Source organism: Myiozetetes cayanensis, unplaced genomic scaffold (assembly GCF_022539395.1).
Source record: "Myiozetetes cayanensis isolate MyiCay16 unplaced genomic scaffold, myiCay2020 scf7, whole genome shotgun sequence".
NCBI lineage: Eukaryota > Metazoa > Chordata > Aves > Passeriformes > Tyrannidae > Myiozetetes > Myiozetetes cayanensis.
The window spans coordinates 11,348,698-11,369,871 of record NW_026087964.1 but is presented as its reverse complement, the minus strand read 5'-3'; positions in this window follow the sequence as shown (position 1 = coordinate 11,369,871).

The window sequence follows — 21,174 nt, the reverse complement described above, 5'->3', positions numbered from 1 at the left end:
TATGCACAGCCACTCACATACACTGGTATCTCCAATAGTCTTTGTTCTGTGAATGTTTTCTGGGGAAAATCAATTCAGCCAGCAGGCTGAGCAGAAGAGGTTTATCTAGCTGCTTACTTGCTCTATCTCAAGGGCCAAGTTCAAAATGGCACTTTGAGTAACGTGCTTAGGTTGAAATCTGCTTCCAGTTTTTGAACACCCTACTCATCTCCTATCTGTATCTTAACAAATTCAAAAGTGGTTCCTGTGTGAGTACAGGTTCCTGTGTGAGTATGTCTCTGCTCATATATTTTCTGCTTCAGAGACCAAGGCTATTAACCAAAATGCCAGGAACAGCGGGATTTACTTTCTGGACTGATCATGCATGAGAACAAGGGGTTGCTGTCCACTGACAGCATCAGAGTATTGAGAGCCAAATTTTAGCACCAACTTCAAAACTCTTTCAATAGTTAGGGACTCCCAGGAATGGAAAGGAATACATGCTGGGCCCTATCACTTTCTGCTGGGATATTGCTGTTGATTTCTGAGACTCTTAATTGCTTAATTGAACCAGAAGGAGTACCTGTTCCATGCTGCTCTGTTTAACATATGCTATATAACAGTCGTAATTTATTTAATTTAAATATAGGGTATTTTATAGAAAATATCAAATATTAGCCTTAGCCTTATCTTCCAGCACTTTGTTTTAGCTCTAATATTGCTTCTCAAATTAAAGAGCTAATTATCTTCCCTGCATATCCATTAGAGATTCTGTTCAGCTTGCCAGGAATCTTGTTTTTTATAAACTAAACTAAATTAGCTTCTGGAATCATTTGCTCTCAGATTTTTGAAGCATTGTCACAGTTCACAGAGTTCCTTCTAACTTCCCAGTGCCTCCCTTGAACTAACCAAGAATCCCAGCAGAGACCCAACAGCGCAGTGTCCACACCTAACAAACTCTCCTTCTTCTCCACATACCTGCCTTTGGTAACAAACACACTGGGCATTGTTGGACAAAGAACTGGCAATTTTTGTTCATGTCATTCTCCAACAAAGACTCTCCCTCAATCCTGTTTCCATTCAGTGGTTATCAGTTTAGAGTTCCACATGCTGTCTGTGAGCTTATAACCCTCATTCCCAGGACAAAGTTCAAAGAACTCTGGATCACTTGCAGACAGTTGCTCAAAACTTATCCAAACTCTACTAACACAAAACATGGTTTATTTTGCTTTTACTTCTGGGGAAGATGAATGATGGCTGTGTTTTTAACTTTTCTATTTGCACTCCAATGTCAATAATGTTTAATTTGCCAGGAATATTGTCTTACATTCTTATCCTTCTAACATAGAGGTTAATGATTTCATCAAAAGCCGGGCCAAGTCAAATGGAATAATACTGTATAGCCAACTGTTTTCCTGCTATTTGCTTTAAGAATAAAATTACTTTTATTTCCCAATAATACTACTTACACTATTGCAAAATGTATAATTCTGAAGATAAAGCTGACCAGATACGACTACATTACTTTCCCTCTCTTTTATCTGCTCTATAAGTATACATTTATAGGTTCACAATGAACTGTAAAAAGTGATTCATCCCTGCCAACTGCAGTTGAGTAAACTGAAACCACCAATAGAGAAATCAACACTTGTTTGTTAATCAAGTTTGTATCATTAAAATTCATCTAAACAGAGCAACTTACAGAAAAGAGCTGTATACATGTACAGAACACATCACTGTTACAGCTACACAGCTCTCCAGGAAGGTTTGCACATATTGGTAGTTTGTTCTAATGCATGGCATCTAAGGCCTGAGATACAGCAGTGATAGGTTGTCCCTGCTGATCATTTCACCCCAAATGGAGGGTAGAAGTGGCTTGACCACCTTCTTAGTCATAATGGGCTTAATCACAACCCCAAAACAGTCTCTCCTTGCCTGTACTTTAACTTCATAAGAACCATCATCCACTGACTAGGCAGGGCTGTGTGTGCCAAGGTATCTCTCTAATCTGTCCAATGTCACCTTATCTTTGCTTGTTGTATTGCTTGTCTTATCATCAGTTTCCATTGCCCCAAGAACAGAGCCAAAGAGCATCCTTCAAATCTAGTAAAGTCAGCACCATTTATTTTGGGAAAGAAAGGACAGTAGTTCATATTTAATCATGGTTTATTATTTGTCTACTTAAGGTTTTGTATTGCTCCTGTCATTGCAACGTTTTACACATAAAAAGGTTTGGCAATAGTTTAATTCCCAGAAGACTGCATGGAGCTTCTGGTCTGCTCCCTGCTATTATATTCAATAGCTAGGATTTCCAAGGGACTTGTGGGTTTAGGTACTTTACTCTCACAGAAATTGAATGTAAATTTTGCACTTCAGTCCTTCAAGCTTTTTTGAAAGACCCTTCTCAAACTGTTTCTAGGAAAGAGAGAAAAAGAAAAACAGCCACTGTGCAGCACAGGAAACACTAGTGAGCTGAGGATTTTCCTATGTGCTTCCATCAGCTTTTGCCCTTAGTGTTCCCTTGCCCTTGTGGTTCTTTCTGAAACTTGTGGAGTGCATATGGTATGAGAAGTAAAATTTGTTCCTTCTCCACAAATGGCAAAATAATGCTCATTCCTAAGGCTTTGCCCAAGGAAGGCACTGCTTATGTCTAAGGAGGAGTCCACTGCCCTCCATGTCCCTCCTTCAAATGCCCCTGGCCCCACTCCAGCTCAAAGAGTCAGAAAGAGAAGGGACAGAGAGTGCCTAATAGGCAAATTTAGGCTACATGTTGTCAGTGGCAGCTTTTGGGCACATTTAAGCAAACCATTTAAGAGCACATAACAGCACTGCACAACACACCAGGAGAGGAAGAAACTATATTCCATTGAAGCTGCAGGGGGATATGTAGATAAGGAAAATGTAATTACCAGAGCAGTAATTTACTCAGGATGCTAATACTTCTAATCTTACCAAAAAAAAAAAAAAAAAAAAAGCCCCTCACACCCTTGAGGGATATTAATGAAGAGAAGTGGTTAAAACCTCAAGTTTTATGTCTCATTTGAAAGATCAACACAGTTGTTCTGGACTAGACAGTGCAAAACAAATCATTATTTGATTTTATATCCACTAGGAGCAATAAACAGTAAGGCCTCACAGCTTCTGCAGCATCTGAGTAATTCTAAAAATTTCAGGACTTCAGCATGTAAGTGGTAAAACATCTGTTCAGTGTGGAGGGTTGTATATATTCTTTGTAGGTTTTTTGGTCCTTTCTGGCTGATAAATAGTTTGGGGGCTCCCGCTGTATAGAAATGGCTAAATGGAGAGTTTACTTTTTCAATGTCTTGTTTGACTGTTAAAAGTGCAACTATCATGTCCTCAGGCTCTTTTGCACTCCTAGATCTCAATATTTTTAAATTGTTTGAAAAGCTTTTCACATTAAAATATTATGGTCAGTTTAATAGATAACAGATACCACATACCATGACTCTATCTTAGTACTAAGTCTTTTGGCACGATGTTTCTAAAGAGTTAGCATTATTATCTACATACACAGACCCTGAAATTGTATACAAATTTAAGAAGGCTGTGTTGTTTCTAGGGCAGGAGAACAGGTTCAGGTTCTTGGCTGAGCATACTGACATAACTTTTAAAAAACAGATTTGGAACTGGGAATGTTATCAGAGATGCCCAAGGTCTTCTTGCCCGTCTGGCTTCGAGTTTCTCTGAAAAGAGGTGGTTAAGGTTGGCCATTGGTTTCATAGAAGTCTAGAGTTTGTGCTTTGCTTACTACAGAACCTGAGTTTCTGTGACATTTCTTACGGTAGAAATGCAATGGCTCAGTGTCACCCATGGAGTCTTTTGAAAAATGTCTCCAGCGGACTGCTATGGTCTTGCATCTAATGCAGATTCTATGATTTTTAATTGAAACTATTACACTGTGAAATACCAAACTATACTATGCAGACTAGTAAAGAGGGACAATTTTTATTAAAAATTGTTTTATTTTCCAGAAAGGAGACACAGCATTTTAGTGAATCAATGACTTTACCTAACTTGTCATTCAGATGTCATTTTATATTTACAGTGGATAAAAAATGAAAAGAGGAAGAAAGAAAACATTGTCTTTTAGCCTCAAAAAAAATTTTTTCATCTAGAAAAGGTACAGTAACCAATTCCCTTCTAAGAATTTGTAGTTTCCTACCAAGTCTCTCACAAAAAAAGCAAAATTTTACATCCTGAAGAAGAGAGCTGTATGCAGAAAGACTTGCCACATATATTTCTCTTTCAAAATGCTGTAGTACTAACAGCATGGCTTGCAAGGCTATAAAATATAATACTACATGATGTAGCAGACTTCCTTGCTTCTGCAACAGGCACGAGTGACATATGTTATGTCACTTGAGACAGATGAATTAAACTTATGTTGCTATTTGGAAGTTGTTCACATCTATCTGAATTGTTTACAGAGGGGAAAAAACAACTTCTTGAAATAAATTTGTGGAGCAATATACTGCTACATAGGACAGAGGGGATCTGTCTTAGTTTCTCCTCTAGAATCTGGAAATACATTGTGCAGCTTCTTACAAAATCTCAGGCTCTCTTCTTTCAGGATATGCATTGTCTTGCAGATATTACTGTTTGTTATTTATTAATTGCAGATTCTCACCAAGGACATTACTTAACAGTGTGGGAGCAAGTTTTCAATATGAGATTGACCTGTGACTTACCAGGGTCAAAAGCTAATGAAGTCAGCAGGAGTAACCAGAATGAGAGGGGGCTTTTAAAACTCTCATGCTTTTAAAATCCTCTCAAAGTAAAATTAATTCACTGACTCTTCTCACCTCTGTAAGCCACATTGATGGCAAAGAAATGGTGGATAAGAAAAGGAATATATTTTCTGACTTTCTGAATTACTTTTTATACAGGTCATGCATGTTTATGTAATCTGGGTATACTGCAAGCATCATATTTCAGTGTATCTAACCCAGAGCCTCTTTCCAGGAGAAAATCTGAAGTATCAAGGGCTCCTCTTAATACTGTGTCACTCAAATTTTTCTTGGGAAAGAAATGAGTTGAATTTCCAAAGAGGGAAGACTGGAATGCCACGTGATGAATGAAATTTTTTAGGTTAGTTTCAGTGAGAAGAGACTTTATAGTATGGGAATATTGTGGAGTAATTTCATTAATTTTTGGGAGTCTGCTATCAGTGCTATTGAGGCTATAGGCAGATCTCATGCTGCAGATGCTTCATTTGAGCAAGAGAAACAGCTCTTATGACTCTAGAAAAGGAGAAGAGCAATGGTAAAGCAACAGCCAAGTGTAAAGATCAACCATCAGCAGAACAAGACTTATGCAACCAGAATATACATCCATCATGCCACTCTCTCCTTGAGAGATTTCTATACAGCTGTGAGCAAAATACCAAGTTGTGTTTCTTGGAGGCTGATTTCATATCATTCTGTCCTCCTCCACCACCCTATTAACACTATTTCCAAGTATTAAGATTCAGATAGTTATGGTGCAAATAAATCCCTTCTGAGTGATTGGAACAAAAGAAGACAGGGACTTCCAGTAACCAGTCTGCCTATTTTTGAGATTTACAGTGATTTAGTGTAGGATATAAAGAAAGAAAAAAATAGAACATGCAGCACCAAAATATGAAGACAGATAGTTATCTTTTAAAAGGTAGTCAAAGGTACTAATCCTATTTTCAGCACTTTGGTAATCACCACAAACTAAATGGTCATTAGGGCACCTTTCTAACAGAAACTAATATGGGAAATAGCCACACAAAGCCATTTCTTCCCAGCCACTGTGAATACTGAAAAGCAAGGGGAAAAAATAGCTTAAATCCTATTAGGACAATGATCCCTATACATTCCAGTCCAAGATTAATTCTTTCCCACAAGATCATATAGGTACATGACTTCAACCACCTTTACAAAAGAAAAAATAAAGACATTTTGAAGAAAAAGGAAATAAATCCTGATTCCTTAAGGACAATAAACATATACTTGACCTTAAGTACATGTGTAATGTTCAGCAAAGCAGAAGCATAAAATATAGATTTGGTTCTTTAATCGTATGTTGGTTAGACTCTATGCTAACACAGGCACGTGAAAAAGAAAAGCAAGTTAAAGGGTTACCTGTTTAAAGGGCCAAGTTAAGCAAGATATAATTATGGTTTCACTTAGCCTTTCCATTCCACTTCAAAGCTTCCATGTGTGAGAAGAGGTTTGGCAGGTTAGAGCCAGCTTTGGTGTCTTGTTTAACTTGATTTTTTTTCAATGCCCAGCCCTTTTCTAATACACCTATTTCTTTGAGATACCACAGGACAAATTCAACAAACATATCATCTGCAGAGAAGTCACACTGATACCACTTGGCCCAACCTCTCTATAAGGCTGAGCCATTATTTTCCTAATTTGGATTTTATTGCTGGCATATAATCTTTAAAGTCGCAGAGAGAAAGTGAGATTTAAGGCATTGTGAGAAACGATAAATGGCCACGTACTCTGAATCCTTTATCTTAATATCTAATAATAAACCCACAGGTAATAACATGGCCTGTGAAACCTTCTAGCTAGGTGCTTAATTAAAAAGCAAGATCAAAGGTCATTGCTTCATTGAGAACACAAATCTCTCCCTTTGAAACTCTAAGGGAGGGGGCAGTGTGCAATAGCCTGAAATACAAAGCTTTTGTTCATGGGTTCCATGCCCACCCTACCACAGGGGCACTGTAGCTGGAATGCACCAAGCATGTCAGCCCCCTCTCTAAAACCTTTTTAAGGACAGCATCTTGTGTTTGTAATTTCTGTGTCTGGTTTCACAATCTTCCCAGATACCATCTGGAGGAAGGGTTGCAGGACCAAGGTGAGTATGATCAGCACCAGGGTGTTAACCAGGAAAAGATTGACTGCAGCATGTGCAGTGTAGGGCTGGGCAAGGGTGTTATACAACAAAAATTGTCTTCATAGATTATGATAGTAAACACTCTGTTTCTTAGCCTTTTCCTAACGCTACACAAAAAGGAAAGCAGGCCACGACACTATTAAAAATTTTGAGTTTAATGGCAGATGTAACATAGGCAGTAGATTAAGTACAGAGGTGGGTAGGATTTTATTAGACACAGATGAAAAGTAAGACTAGGCTTGTGATACCCTGAAATCTGTTCCTCATGCAACTTGGAGATTTAAGTGAGAACAACTCAAACATGTTTTTTTTTTCCTTTGTGGTCTCTCCTAAAGCTTCTACTTCAACAGCAACTGCTGTTGATGTTGTTCTCCCAGTGACACAAAGTTTAGTGATTTAAAGTTATCTGTAAAACCCTAAAAGATTGATCAGCTATAGCTTTAATTATCTCTGCCATAATGTATGACAAAATTTAAATACATGTAACTTACTACAACTTATCAACAACTTTGTTGATGTGCAGAGTCCTGATGATATCAATCTGTTATGGAAGTAGATTTTGTTCGCTGGGATTAATTTCCTTCCATTGCTGACAGCACTCGCAGTGGAAATTAAATACCCTCAAAGCATGTGGTTTGCTGCCAGGGATTCTACTGGAACAGGCCTTTGTTTTGGTCTGAGGCTTTCCCTATTCCTCATTGTGGCACTTAGGGACGTAGTTCAGTGGTGGACTTGGAAGTGTTAACAGCTGGACTCGATAGTCTTGGATGGCTTTTCCAACCAAAACGATTCTATGATTCATTGTGAAATGTCGGCTCTTTCTACCATATTACAGTCTGAGGAAGGGATGTGATTTTTCTCTCTTTACAGTTCTCCTTCTCTCTCCTAATGGGATTAATATCCAGCTCTCATTGCAGTAGCAGTCCAAGACTAAGGGCTTGTGAAAATCTGAGACAAAACCTCTACTATTTTGATTAATTTCCAACTACAATGAATGAAGCTTTTTCTTTCCTAACATCAACATCATTTAATAGTCTTTTTTTATTTTGTATTCACTGATATACCATGACAGTCTCTTGATCTTAGCATGTGGAGTATCTCTTCTAGTACTACCTAAGGATGGTTGGTCACAGTCAGTTTTAGAAGCAGCTATCATAGTGCTATTCTCTATTTTTTGCATTTTTGGCAATTATTTTCTTTTTATGTTTGTCTTGATCCAGTGTCCCATCATTAAAATGAATATGTAGTGGCTGATATTCTAAGGTATCAAGTAAATCATCTGAATAGTTAGATGATGATGTCTTTATTTGCCTTCAACATTCCTTTCTGTGGTTTGCACAGTTCCAGGTATGGATGTTTTATTTTAAATAATAATTGAATTTACTGAGTAAAATTTGTGATTAATATAGGTGTGAATTATTCCAGGAGCAGTAGACACTGCTGAATAATGGAAAAATATATTTTCTGAATAATTTATTTGAAAGACGTAAGAATTGTACAATAAATTATTCAACCAATATGATTCAACTTGTCTTTAATCATTTTAAGGTAGCTTGTGCTCCCTCTACTGGATGATTAGGTGCTTCTAAAGGAACTAAAAAAACTGTAGAGTAGTGATTTCAGAATTATTTTCCAAAATATTTAAAAATTCTTGGCTACAGGACAGTGGATCTTTCAATATTGGTACATAAACGCAGAAGGGCATATCTCATTGGGCAGCCATCTTTTAAAAGGCCAAGTTTTAGGCATAGTTACTTGGCAAGGTAGGCTGAATTAAAAAAAAAAAAAATAAAAGATAGATTTCATCCTTAAGTACTGTCTGACACTCTGTGATGAACTATGGCTTGGCCAGTGTAGACCAAGGCATAAGACACCCAAGTGGAGTCAGAGCAAGTGATAATTGGTGGCATTCACTGACCATGGGAATGTCTGGATGCTTGCAGCACCTTGAGTTTTGCAATCCTAATGCCAGTCAAAGGCATTAGGTGAGCTGACCCCTAAACACAAGAGAAGTCATCTTGTCCCTACCACAGTCCTGACTATGGCCTCGGTTTTGATGTGTGTCACACAGTAAGAAAAACAGGTTTCATTTCTTGTCCCATTTAGGCTGCAGAGATCAAGCAAGGGGCTGCCTGGCACGATTATATAATTTGCAGTATATTATCCCTTTTCCAGTTACTCAGCCTTCCTTTTTCCTAACCCAGTGTCCCTGCAATCAGCAACTCATCCCCACATTACTTTTCTGAACCAGTCCTCCTTTTGTTATATCAATACATTAATTTGAGGACTTTTTTATGGGTTTCTCAGTCATTTCAGCCTTTTATGGTATTCCTGATGTTCCCTATTGTCCTTGTAAGATACCACCCTCAAAAGGCTGCCAACAGTCCCCTCTAAATTCCCATGAAGTTCATCCCACTCTCATGTAGCTCAAGCCAACTCTAACCTTTGACAGCCTCTTACTTTGTTATGTATCAATCCATCAGTTTCCTAAGCCATGTACTTCTCTGCACCCTGTGTAGCTCAGTGACAGCCCAGGGTGCTGCCAGCAGTCATTCATAGTCATAATAATAAAAAACTATGATCTTGTGGTTCTTCTGCCTCAGTACATGGCGCTTATCTTTTCTTGGTTGGCCCTTCAGATCTTTTGATTTCTGACTGTGAAAGGTCCCAGGTCTTTTCAGTAGACCTCCTCAGACTCCATCAAAATCTCTTTCAAAGGCCTCTAGAGTCTGCTGTGCAGAAGCATTGTAAATTTTGTGATGAGCCTGATCCACCACACATAGAAGGACAGTCTTTCGATATTCTTTTTCTCTAAACTTCAGTCATGTCCCTTGAGAGTAACTTATTCTGGCAAAACCAAATTGAATCTAATTCTTTACTTACATTAAAATCAGTGTAACTTTAGTGAAGTGACAGAATACAGCTAGGATAAATGAAAGAAAAATCAAGTATGCTTTGTGGGACAAAAAGTCCATAATTGCTAACATTAGGATTGGTCCTTCTAAGTGATGGACATCAAACAATCAAATATATTCAAAAACCTATTCACTTTCATGTTACTTTTCTAACCCAATATGCCAATAAAATAGCATTATGCTGCCAATCACACTGCTATCAACAGCCTTTAGATTACAGCTTTTATAGTGATAGAATGGATGGCATCCCTTTGGAGAAATAAAGAGAACACGAAATATATTCATGGCTTCATAAGCAGAAATTCAGTGTGGAAATCTGGAATTAATTTACTTAGTTCAGATGTGGAATTGTATAAATGTTTGCCATTATTTCTAGTGTAAAAAGGAAGAAAGATTCATATAAAGAGAATTTGTCAGAATACTCATCACATTTCCATTATCTAGGAAAAATGTGGCTTGGGATCCATTAAATACAAAAGAGTGAACAGCTAACTCACTTCCTGATAGTTCTATCAGGATTAGTTAGAGTAATATAGCAGTACAGTACATAGGAAAGTGGTATAGATGTATTTATAAACACTCTAAAAAAGGTGCTGAAGAGATATTTTTAGCAAAAAGAAAAGAATGCAAGTTAACATTAAGGGGTGTAAGTTTTAACTGGCAAATTGATCCACTTTTTTTGTAACTAGTATAAATATTCTCATTGATATTAAGATTCTGGAATTCAAGCATTGCTAAAACAGACTGCTTTTTTCTTTAATAACATCTTTCTTGTTCTTACCTTGACAAGTGCATCAGACTCTTTTTTAATGATGCCCAATGATAGGATAAGGGGCAAGGGGCACAAATCTGAATATGAGGGAAAACTTCTTTACTGTGAGGGCAACTGAGCACTGACACAAGTTGCCCAGAGAGGTTGTGAACTCTCCATCTCTGGAGATATTCAAAGTCCACTTGGACACAATCCTGTGCAACCTCCTCTAGACGAACCTGCTTTAGCAGGGGGGTTGGACAGATGATTTCCAGAGGCCCCTTGCAACCCCAGCTACTCTGTGATTCTGTGATTAATATTGCTTAAACTCCTCATTATTTCCTTTAGCCCAGTAACTGAGAGTATCTTGAGAGTGCAAGTATTTGTAGATACACAGCAAGTCTTGTTGGCTCTTCAAATAATCTGTCTCTAAGAGCATGAGGGCATTTAAGACTGAAAATAACAACTGATTTTTCTATTTAATTTTATTTCTATTAGAAGCAAGGAGGCCCATACTGGCATCAGGAGCTGTAATACCTTCCAATCCACTATCAGACCATATCCGGATCCTTTAAGAAATTATTAGAGACTACATGTATGACACTTGTGATTGTCTCCAGTGGGCCTGGGATGTGTTGGAGAGACTGTGTATGTGCATTTTGCTCTGTGCATGAGCGATAAACCTGATGCATTTGGGATCTATTGCAGTTTTGATGCACTAACAGGTCACCTGCCAGACACGTGTCCACTGAGCCCATCCGAGATGGTATGGAACTGGCAGGTTGAGTTACCTCATGAGCAGCTGACAGGACAAGAATAAAGCCATATCAGCTAGTTAGGAATCTGCCAGGTGGCAGGCTTTACACTGTGGTAGCCATATGACTGATAGGAAAATGCACCAGAGACAGAATAAATCCACCACATGGAGCATTTTCCAAACGGATATGGGAAATGAATTCAGGGCTCTGAATCCCCCTTGACTGCCTTAACTGCAAGTTCACTCTTCATCTAAAAAAGGAGGAGAATATTGTATAGAGAATGCAAAGATATAAGACGCTATGTACAAGACCTACCATTTTATCTTGTAGAGACTCGCACCAAAATTTTGGAGGAATTTAAGTCCACTTGAAATTTCTCACTGAAATATCTGAGTTTCAGATTCAGAAATATTTCAAGCAATGAGATTTCCAAATCTTGTCTAAAACTGAAAGTTCGTATCAAAAACCATCTTGTTACAGATTTGAGAGGCACTATTTTTCATAGTTGTAAGGAACAGAGAAGCTTTCACAGCACAAGCCTTTTTTTTCAGGACTGAAATAGAAGCCTGCACAACCCTTAGGTTATCATGCACAGCACTTTTTTTAGAGGAGTGCTCTTTGTCTGAGAGCATCAGCTGTTACTATGGTTGCTAAATACTGCAGTAAAACGTTACTGTTTGCATGTGAATTGTCAAATCCTAGTAATACAGACTGAAATATTATATGCCCCATGACTGCCTCAGACTGAAGTTTTTTGGAGCATTTTGCTTCTAACCGTGCACAGTCTTTCTCTGAATGTGTCTAGGTTTTGTCTGTGTTAGAAATGCTGGTGACCTCTTCTTTCATAAGCTCTTGTCCTTAGAGAAGGCACTTGAAATTTGGCAGGAAGGTGAGAAACTGAAGATTCACAGCTGCAGTGGATGTTAAAAGAACTCCAAACATGTAAAATACCGTATCATGTTACATACTTGAAAAAACCCCACCAAATTATTCTCTCTTTTGCTTTATTCTCTCCACACCTTTGTTCGACAACAGCAAAATGCAGCTGACACGACTTACGTCTCAAAAGCATTGTAAAAATAAAGATTGTGAAAAGTTAAAAGTCTGTGCAAATAAGCTCCATTAAAAAAACAAACAAACAAAAAACAAACATGAAAAATAATAATTTTGTTTGTAGAAGAGTGTTTGAAAAACGTTTGGTAAACAAGGTAGGAGCCACTACAAAGAAGATTAAAAAGTATTGTATAACTACTTTCTAAAGGAACCTCTTCCTCTCTGTGTACTGAGTCACAGGTTTAGGAGAGAATGCACTGTAGGTGGAAACATGGATATGTAATGAACACATTACTAAGATGTATCATCATACTACTTAAAACATGGGGCAGGCAAATGAAGGTAATACAGCTTGCAGAAACTCTGAGAACAAAATAGTTGGCTCCTCTGATGGCCCGAGGAGTTCTTAGGCATAACAATGTCAACTGATGTTACACATAAATATTACTTTCAGCTTCTCATCCAGCCTTCACCAGCCTTCGATGAAAGTAGGGATCTAGAAGGGAATATGAACTTTTTTTCTGATCTCTTTAACAGATCAGTTCAATTCAGCTCCAGCAACACAAGGATCATTGAAATTCGGAAAAATTTGTAACCTGCTCTAATCATGGCATATCAGATCTTCCAGTCTCTTCCAAAAAATGCAATTTTTGAAGCCTACTAGTGAGGTAATTAGGCTCTCAATACTTTCTTGAGCAATTCCAAAGATTTTGCTTATTAGTCTTTACAGAAAGATTGTGCAACACTAGGAAATGCCTTAAAAACAGGTAAACTAAGTATAGCAGTGTAATCACCCTATCTCAGATACATATGTGTGTGTATGTGTGTAGTTTGTCATATGGAATAACAATCAGTATTTGGAATTAAGGCTTTGGTCTATTATTGCTTTAATACCCCAAGTCTGAAGATTTAAGCATCACAGCAGTTTCTCATCAACTGCCTTACAAGGATCCTCCTTTAGGGATCCAAGTTTATGCTGGTAAAATCTTCTGGTGCCTGGCCTGGGCATAGCTGTACACCTGTGATACTGCAGAGCTACACAATATTCTTAGCCAGGAACTCCTCTGTTACCTTATTTCTACACAAGTCGTGGAGGATTGGGACCAACACAAACTACTGACGTGGATTTTTTGCAGTGATAGGATAGCCCTCTTCACTTGGAGATGAGCACTCATGGAGGGCATGGGAAAGTCAGGTTTGGCAGAGTAACAGAGCACTGTGTAATGCACATTCATCTCTCTTGCAGACATTTTCTAATGAAGACCTGAGGCTTTCTGGAAATCCTCAATTCAGGCACCTGCAAGCATCACACAACATCACACAACAGTGTGATACAAAGTTCATGGGGACCCATTTGCTTTTGCATATATCAAGGATTATAATAATTATTTTGGACGCAGCCCGGCTCACATGACGTATAGTCTGTAAATGCCATGTTCAACTGCAAAGAGAGACAGCTCAGGCATATCTACTCTAATTGATTTTATATTTTACCACTTTCTTTTCTGCTTTTGTGTCAACTATCAGGACAGCTTATAAACATCAGGCAGTCCTGTGGTTTCTTAGAAACAGGAATGATACTTTTCATTACAATTTACATGGCCAGGCATACTTGATACTGTATGAACCAGGAAAGATTTTGTCTGCGAAAAGCAAATTAAATTATGTAGAAACAAAAGAAATAGATGTAATTTTTATATTATAAGAATGATTTCTAGTAGGATCTGGGGTTTTATTATGGCCTTTCTGATGCTCTTTTGGGTATTCTTAAGTTATTCATGCCACTGCTTACTAAATAAACATCTGAAGTATTTTTTAGATCTAGGATAAACTATATCAATTTCTCTTTCTTCTGCTATGAGGTTGCTTATATTAAGAGGCCCTGTGACTCAGTTAATCTTTGCAAAGGAACCATTACACTGGTAATAAAATGGGAAATGAGCACACTGCAAACAACACTTCTATTCAGAGAGTCTAGAGATGCAAAACCATTTCAGAGAACTATAGCCATTAGCAAAAAGAGCAGATTACCTGTGACAGCCAGCCAGATATATGCACAATATATTTGATAGAGCTTTCACAAAGAACAGCCAGCTCATTGTTAAAGAAAATGCACAGTAGGTTTTAAAAGAATGGCGACCAGGATGAACACTACAAAAGATGCATGGAAACTTCCCACAGCATCCTCGGTGGGTATGGTCCTAACAGTGCTGTAAAGCAGCTCTTCGTTGTCCCCTCTTACACCAGTTAAAAGTACAAAATACACAGAAAGGGACATGTAAAGGTTTGAAGAGCAATAGCCTGAGCAGTCTTTGGACATCACTGGCATCTTGTAGATGTTTTTAGTTTAAAAGGATACTGACAAAAAAATTAACAGGAGAAAAATCTGTCAGGGGGTTCCAACTATGCACAGAGCTCCTCTCATCCCTCAGGTTCCTGAGCCAGATATGTTCTGAGGCCAGAACAGCACCATGGGGAAGCATCTCCAGCACACCCAACCTGTGCTTTTATTTCCCCCTAGGCACCCACTGCACCACACAGTTGGAGACCAGACACTGGAAAAGAGAGGTCAGTGGGTCCCAGCCTTCTTGAGAAGGAGCTGCCAAGCACTCCAGTAGACTCCAGGTTTCCCTAACCCGTGGCAGTGCCAGGGAGTGCAGCAAGGCAGCCATAAGGAGTCCGTCACCATGCATATCCAAAAATCTTCTTTGCCACAGCAGCCAGTTACCACAGCCATTCTGGACAAGGTCCCTTGAAGGAATTTGTGCCCAGGCAGCAATCACTGCTGTTAAAAACTGTCTCCTTGGGACAGCAACAGAAAATTGGGACTGCCAACAGCCTGTAGAAAGCTCCCCATGGCATGACTTTTCCATCCCCAGTGCCCCTGGAGCTGAAGCCTCTGTGCCTCTCTGAACCCAAACCCTAACCCTAATGGCATCTGGAGGCTGAGGTCAGTGAGATCAGTGTCAGTGCAATGCCATGTTCCCATTGGCATACCTTTTCCAGGCCCAGTCTTCTTGGAGCTGTAGTTAGATGGCTTTCTGAACCCTAACCATAATGACAGCTGAGGGCTGAAGCTGAGGTATCCAACATTGGTGGTCCAGATGGGTAAAGTGTGGATGCCAATTGTATGAGGCTGAATTTGTGAAGATGTAAGTTGCAGGGTGAGCCTTGTATAGAGCCAGGACAGGAAGGCAGGCATGATTTTGCAGATGAGAGATATTTCTTGGCAACTGAGGAACTCAAAAGTCTCAGATTTTGTCTAAAGCTTTGCTGAAACTGTTTCATCTCCCACTGAGCACAGAAAGTGAAAAGCACAGCAGTAAGGAAATGCAATCCTTGTTTTCCTCTAGGAGTTGTATACCTGAGGAAGTCAGAAGAGAAACTATATCTCAAATTCATACTAAATCTCCCTTCCAGGTGATTCATGGCATTGTGTTTAATCTGATTGACTATAAATATAGTTGCACCACACTATTTCTCTAGATTCCTTCAATAAGTCAGTGGAGACGAGCCCATTCAGAGTGGGATTCATGTCATCCTAAGGTAGGTATCTAACTAGACCAGCTAAATCACACCTTGAAAATGCTAATCTCTTCTATTTAGATGTAAAATTAAGTCATGGTGATGTGTTAAGATGTAAACATCTGGAATACAGACAAGTAAACACATTGTCACAGAGTTTAGGAAAAGGATGGTCTGTACATTCCATCTCAGGGCAGTTGGAATGTTTACATTTTCCTCTGATTTTTTTGGCAGCCCTGATCTTGCTGCAGCCCTGGGACCTGAAACTCAAAGGAGTTGGGACCTTTGCTTCAGAATCACTGCTGGGATAAAAGTCTGTTTTCTACCTGTCCTTTATCATAATGGAAATAACAATGGGGTTTCATGCTGCAGCCCCATCCAAAATATCTTGCTTTTACGTAACTACAAACCCCTTTAATGTGCCTCACCATAATGGCTCTTTTAGTCACAGAAATAGAGCAGAGAACAGGAGAAAATCCATATATAAACCTGTTTCTGAATGCATTGCCACAGTCCTAAACCCCATTTGTTTTCTTTTCTCTTTTAATTAGTTTTTCTGCAGGCTCCAGCCATTAACTCTGTTTTAAAACAAACTGTCCAAAGCTTTTCTTTGATAATGGTTTAATTTTAGCTTTTTCACCAGCCTCCGAAACACAATTAACTCTCATGCCTGGTATCTCTCATCAGATTTTCTTGCATCTCCTCCCTTGGCAGCCCTCCAAAGCAGGTTCGTTTAACACCCACAAAGTTCCCACAATTGAATCCCATCTCCACAGATCTCACTTTTCCCTGCACATCAGCTCACTGTGGAGAGCAACGGCTTCCTGTATCATTTACTTCAAAGCCATCAGATGCTGTGGGCAGCAGTGCTTGTGTGACACCGTTTAATCCAATCCTCACTGCCAAAGTGCCCAGCCAGGACATGGAAGGAGACTGCTGCTACTTATGCTAAATGAGCAGCACAAATACAATGCCATTGCTGCCACCACCAAGACAACAGCATGGGTTTGGGCTTAGAGTTAATTACTTTCCTTTCTCCTCCCTGCACAGGCAAGAAATTATCTGTTCATTTAGATTGCTCACCGAATGTCGAAACAGCCCCATTACAAGCTGTTTTTTCCTGCTATCTGCAGCCAGAAGTAACAATAGCTGTGCACAGGGAGACAGCACAGCCCTTCCTCCTTAATGCACACATCACCAAGCTAGCACTGCAGTGCTTCAGAACAAAGCAGTGGCCCTGATGGGGACAGGAATACTCATCATCATTCCCTGCATTCCTGCAGAAGATTTCATCTGAAGGTTTCAAAGCATATACCTTTTCCCAGCATCTCATATAATGCATAAACCTTACAATACCACTGACATGCAGGCTAGGCAGCTGCACTGTGTTACGGCTCTCTGAATGTCCAGGAGAGCTAACATCAGCACCAAGTAAACCAGAGGCACCTTCATTTGAAGCCACTGGGTTCTCAGTACTATGGGAAGCCAAGATACTTCATGCAGTTCTCAGCAATTAGGACTGAAGACCTGGACCACTGGTTATCACAATGCAGAGTTTTGACTCTGTAGAGCCAGAATGGCTTTGCTTAAGAAGGCAGCACAACCACACATAATGCACTGTGGTAAGAAATTGTGTACAAACCTTCTACAGCAGGTGTACTGGAGACCTGTTCATAATTTTGATCACCTACATCTCTAATTTAGGGAACTCATCACTCTACAGCCCTGCCACAGCAGTAAAGTTTACACCTCAGTTCTTAGACTATCAGTGTTATTTTTCTGGGGTTAGATTTCTTTCTTCTGATAGGGAAGGGACCAATGTACATATTTCTTCTCAGGTTTTCTGAGATTCTGAAAGTCCAGTTCAGTTTTAGAAGACTGTTTTACTCTCAAGAGTCGCATAATATTTGGAAAAATACCTGAATAGGCAAAATTTAAAAACAAAAACAATGAAGAAATCAAGACTAGAGCAAAGAAAATTAATGTAGGCCCTAAATGCTACAGAGAACTGCATGACAGATTTTATAGGCATTCTGTCCTTTAGAAATGTAATTGGAAACCTGTCAACATCATTAGATGCCTGGGCATTTTTACAAATCTACTCCTGGAGTAGCTGTGGTATAAAATAAATGCTAAAACAAGGAGTCTATTTCCAAGAATGCTTTCAGCAATGGATTATGAAAAGTTAAAAAATATTTTTTTTATTTTCCTTAGTTTGTAGAGAGTTGGTAGGACAATGCATTAATCAATGCATACAGAGCTATGTTCCTTGTGTATGTTTGAGTCAGTAGTTCAGGACTCTGGAGGAGTTTAAAGCAATCTGCTACAGAGCTGCTGTGTGACTGTAGATAAATGTTCTCTTTCTATATTCCTTTTTCTCTCTATTTTGCGACTTGGCCATAGCACAGTACTCAGGAGTGTTCCAAGCAAAACTGATGAGTTGCTTATCCTTGTATAATCTTCTGTTCATCCATAACCTTAAAATGGTCAAGTGACAAATTTAGAACAAAATGTGTCTTTGGAAAACTATGGAACGGGGAAGTGAAATTTGTACTATATTGTGGTAGACCTCCTCCATTTTGTTGTGATGAAAGCTGTGCCACAGGGTGAGTCATAGAGATATTGATGGACACAAAGATAGATCAGCCCTGTTGGTGTAGCTGGACAGAGTGGGCTTTATTAGAGCACTAGGGGTAATGAGTCGATGTAACATGGCAATTATATTTGTGATTTAGACTGAGAGACCAGTTATAGATGGCAATAAAGGAAAGCAGAACTTGCTGTAACCACAGAGGACTTTTTTGCTATAAGGCAGGAGTCAAGAGGCAGGCAAAGTGAAGAAAGCACAAGCTCTGGGGAAGAAGAGTGCAGCTGACAGGGTCAAAGTAGCTACGAGAGTTTGGAGAACGAGAATGGAGACCTGGTGATGGAACAAGATATATAAAAGTCTATAAGAGCTTTGACAAAAACGGTCTCAGTGGAGTAAGAAGAGCAATAACTGAATTGGTGAGTGAGCAGTTAAATAAAGAGATTAGGAAGAGAAAACTAATAGACAGGAGTTAAGACAGATCACTGATATGGACATAGCCAAGGATGGGGAGAGAGAGAACCCATGATGCAAAGGGAAAATAAAAATGGGTAAAAGTAATTGGAAATGTTTTTATAAACCTGAAATGGAAATTTTTCAATGTTTTCCTTTCTATATTTTACTACATTTCATTTAGATTCAGAACCAACTCAAGACTGAAAAGTACAAAATCCATTGTGAAATGGAAGGTCTGTCTCCTACACAGCCTTCTTTTCAAGTGAGTTCTGATTAAAATCACTTTCTGCTTTCCACATTTATCTAATATCAGATCACTAGATTACTTGAATATTTTTGGAAGTTTGAAACCTCTAGACTTTTGTATAACCTGATTTTGAAGAATTCTGAAGCACTCAGTTCTAAGATAATTCTTTTACTTTTTTATAATGCATTCAGTGGCAGTTCTCCTGAAAACGTTCAGTTTTATATGGGAGATTATGTTTCTAGAAAATTTACTTCAGTCTAATTGCTGGAGATGTGCATCACCTGCCACTTTTAGTCTTCAAATATATCAACATAATTTTTTTTAAAATATGGTACAATCTCTTCCAGAAAGGCAACACATTTCACTCTTATAAATTCATCACATGTCAAAGCAGTCAGTTTCCATTTTTTTCCAGGAGAAGCTTCAAATTACTGATGATTTTAACTGGTAATCTACTGACTTTCATTGTTGTCATGACAACATCATTGAACATTTTTTCTGCACATCTTTTCCATGCAGGTTTTGCTTGTATATGTACAGTTTTCTTTTAAGATTATTTAGATGATAACATGAGGTTATATTAAGACAGTCTTTACATTGGCATCTCTAAAGTTGCCATCAAATTTAGGTACATACAAACTGGAATATGCCATATTTTTCAGCTGAGGCGTGCCTGAGAGAAACAAGGTCCTTTGTTTGGGCTGGAGGAGAAACCAGCTTATAAAGTCTTTTATCACATTCCCAGGCAGAAAGACAAACCTTTCTACAAAGAATAGATTCCTATATCTCGAAAACAAGATGGGGAAATTTCTTTAAAACCTGTTGTATGTGACCACTGTAAAAGTGTGGACAGTTGGTCACTTACTGCAAAATTTCTGAAATTTGATGGTGACTCATTTTTCAGTTGACACAGGAACACTGTTCCCACAGCAGTGAAGGGTAATGATAGGAAGATTTCATGGTTGACCTGCATGGAAATTGAGGAGCAGTCACTGACTGTACTGTTGGCTGAAGAAGAGGAAGGAACATGTGAGAAACAGAAGCAGCTCTCTACCAGTGGCACTGAGCCACAGATACATTTTCAGTACCAAAGCAATTCCAGCTGCAAAGGATGCATTACTGAGCCACTTTTTCACACTCTCTTAGTATTCTTCTTGCTCTGAGGATCTGGAATGAGACCCCTTTCCTCTTAAACCCCCTCAAATCCAGAATCTGATGCAGATTTTTAATTAGGATAATTTTATTTTCTGCAAGCAGTTTTGGCTACATCGTCATTGTTACTCTTATTATACTTCATTGGAAATACAATGAGTTGGAAAAACCCCATAACTCCATGATTTCTTACAGCTTAGCTCTGCTCACTAATGACTATTTGTCATTTCCCTTTCTCCAGGGTATTTGGTAGTCCAGAGCATTGACCTGTAAGGCCTGCTATTTTCTTGGCATTTCCAAACATTTCATGGCTTCTCTAAATGTACTGCTTCCTCCATTCATCTGGTCCATGTTTCAGGAAGAGATCTCAGGGGTCTTGCTCCCCAGTGATTTCCAGTTTCTGGCAGAGTATCAACAAAGTTTCATATCAATGTGTTCCACTGGCAGCTGCAAATAAATGCTCCTATTTTCATCAGCTCTTTGGGGAGCTTCATGTAACAATTTCTATTCTGTTCAATATGCAAATGTCCCAGCTTCCTTCTGTTCCCTCAGAAAGTGAATGGAGTTTATGAGGAGAGACAACATATTTTATTAAATTAATGGAGTGAGAAGAAAAAAGCAGAGGAGCTTGAGAGCACAGAAGTTTTACTTCACTTTACAGAGACAGCTGCGTGTATGCTGCTAACATATAACCGTAACAGTTTCCTAGCTACCTCTCATCAAGAAATGTCTTCAAAATTGAAGGAAGTGACAAACCACCACTGAATGGTAAACCTGGGGGGATTGTCAGCATAAGCTCTCTGGGAGGGTCGAGTAGGGTGTAAGTCTTTTCGGAGAATAACATAGATGTTCTCAGG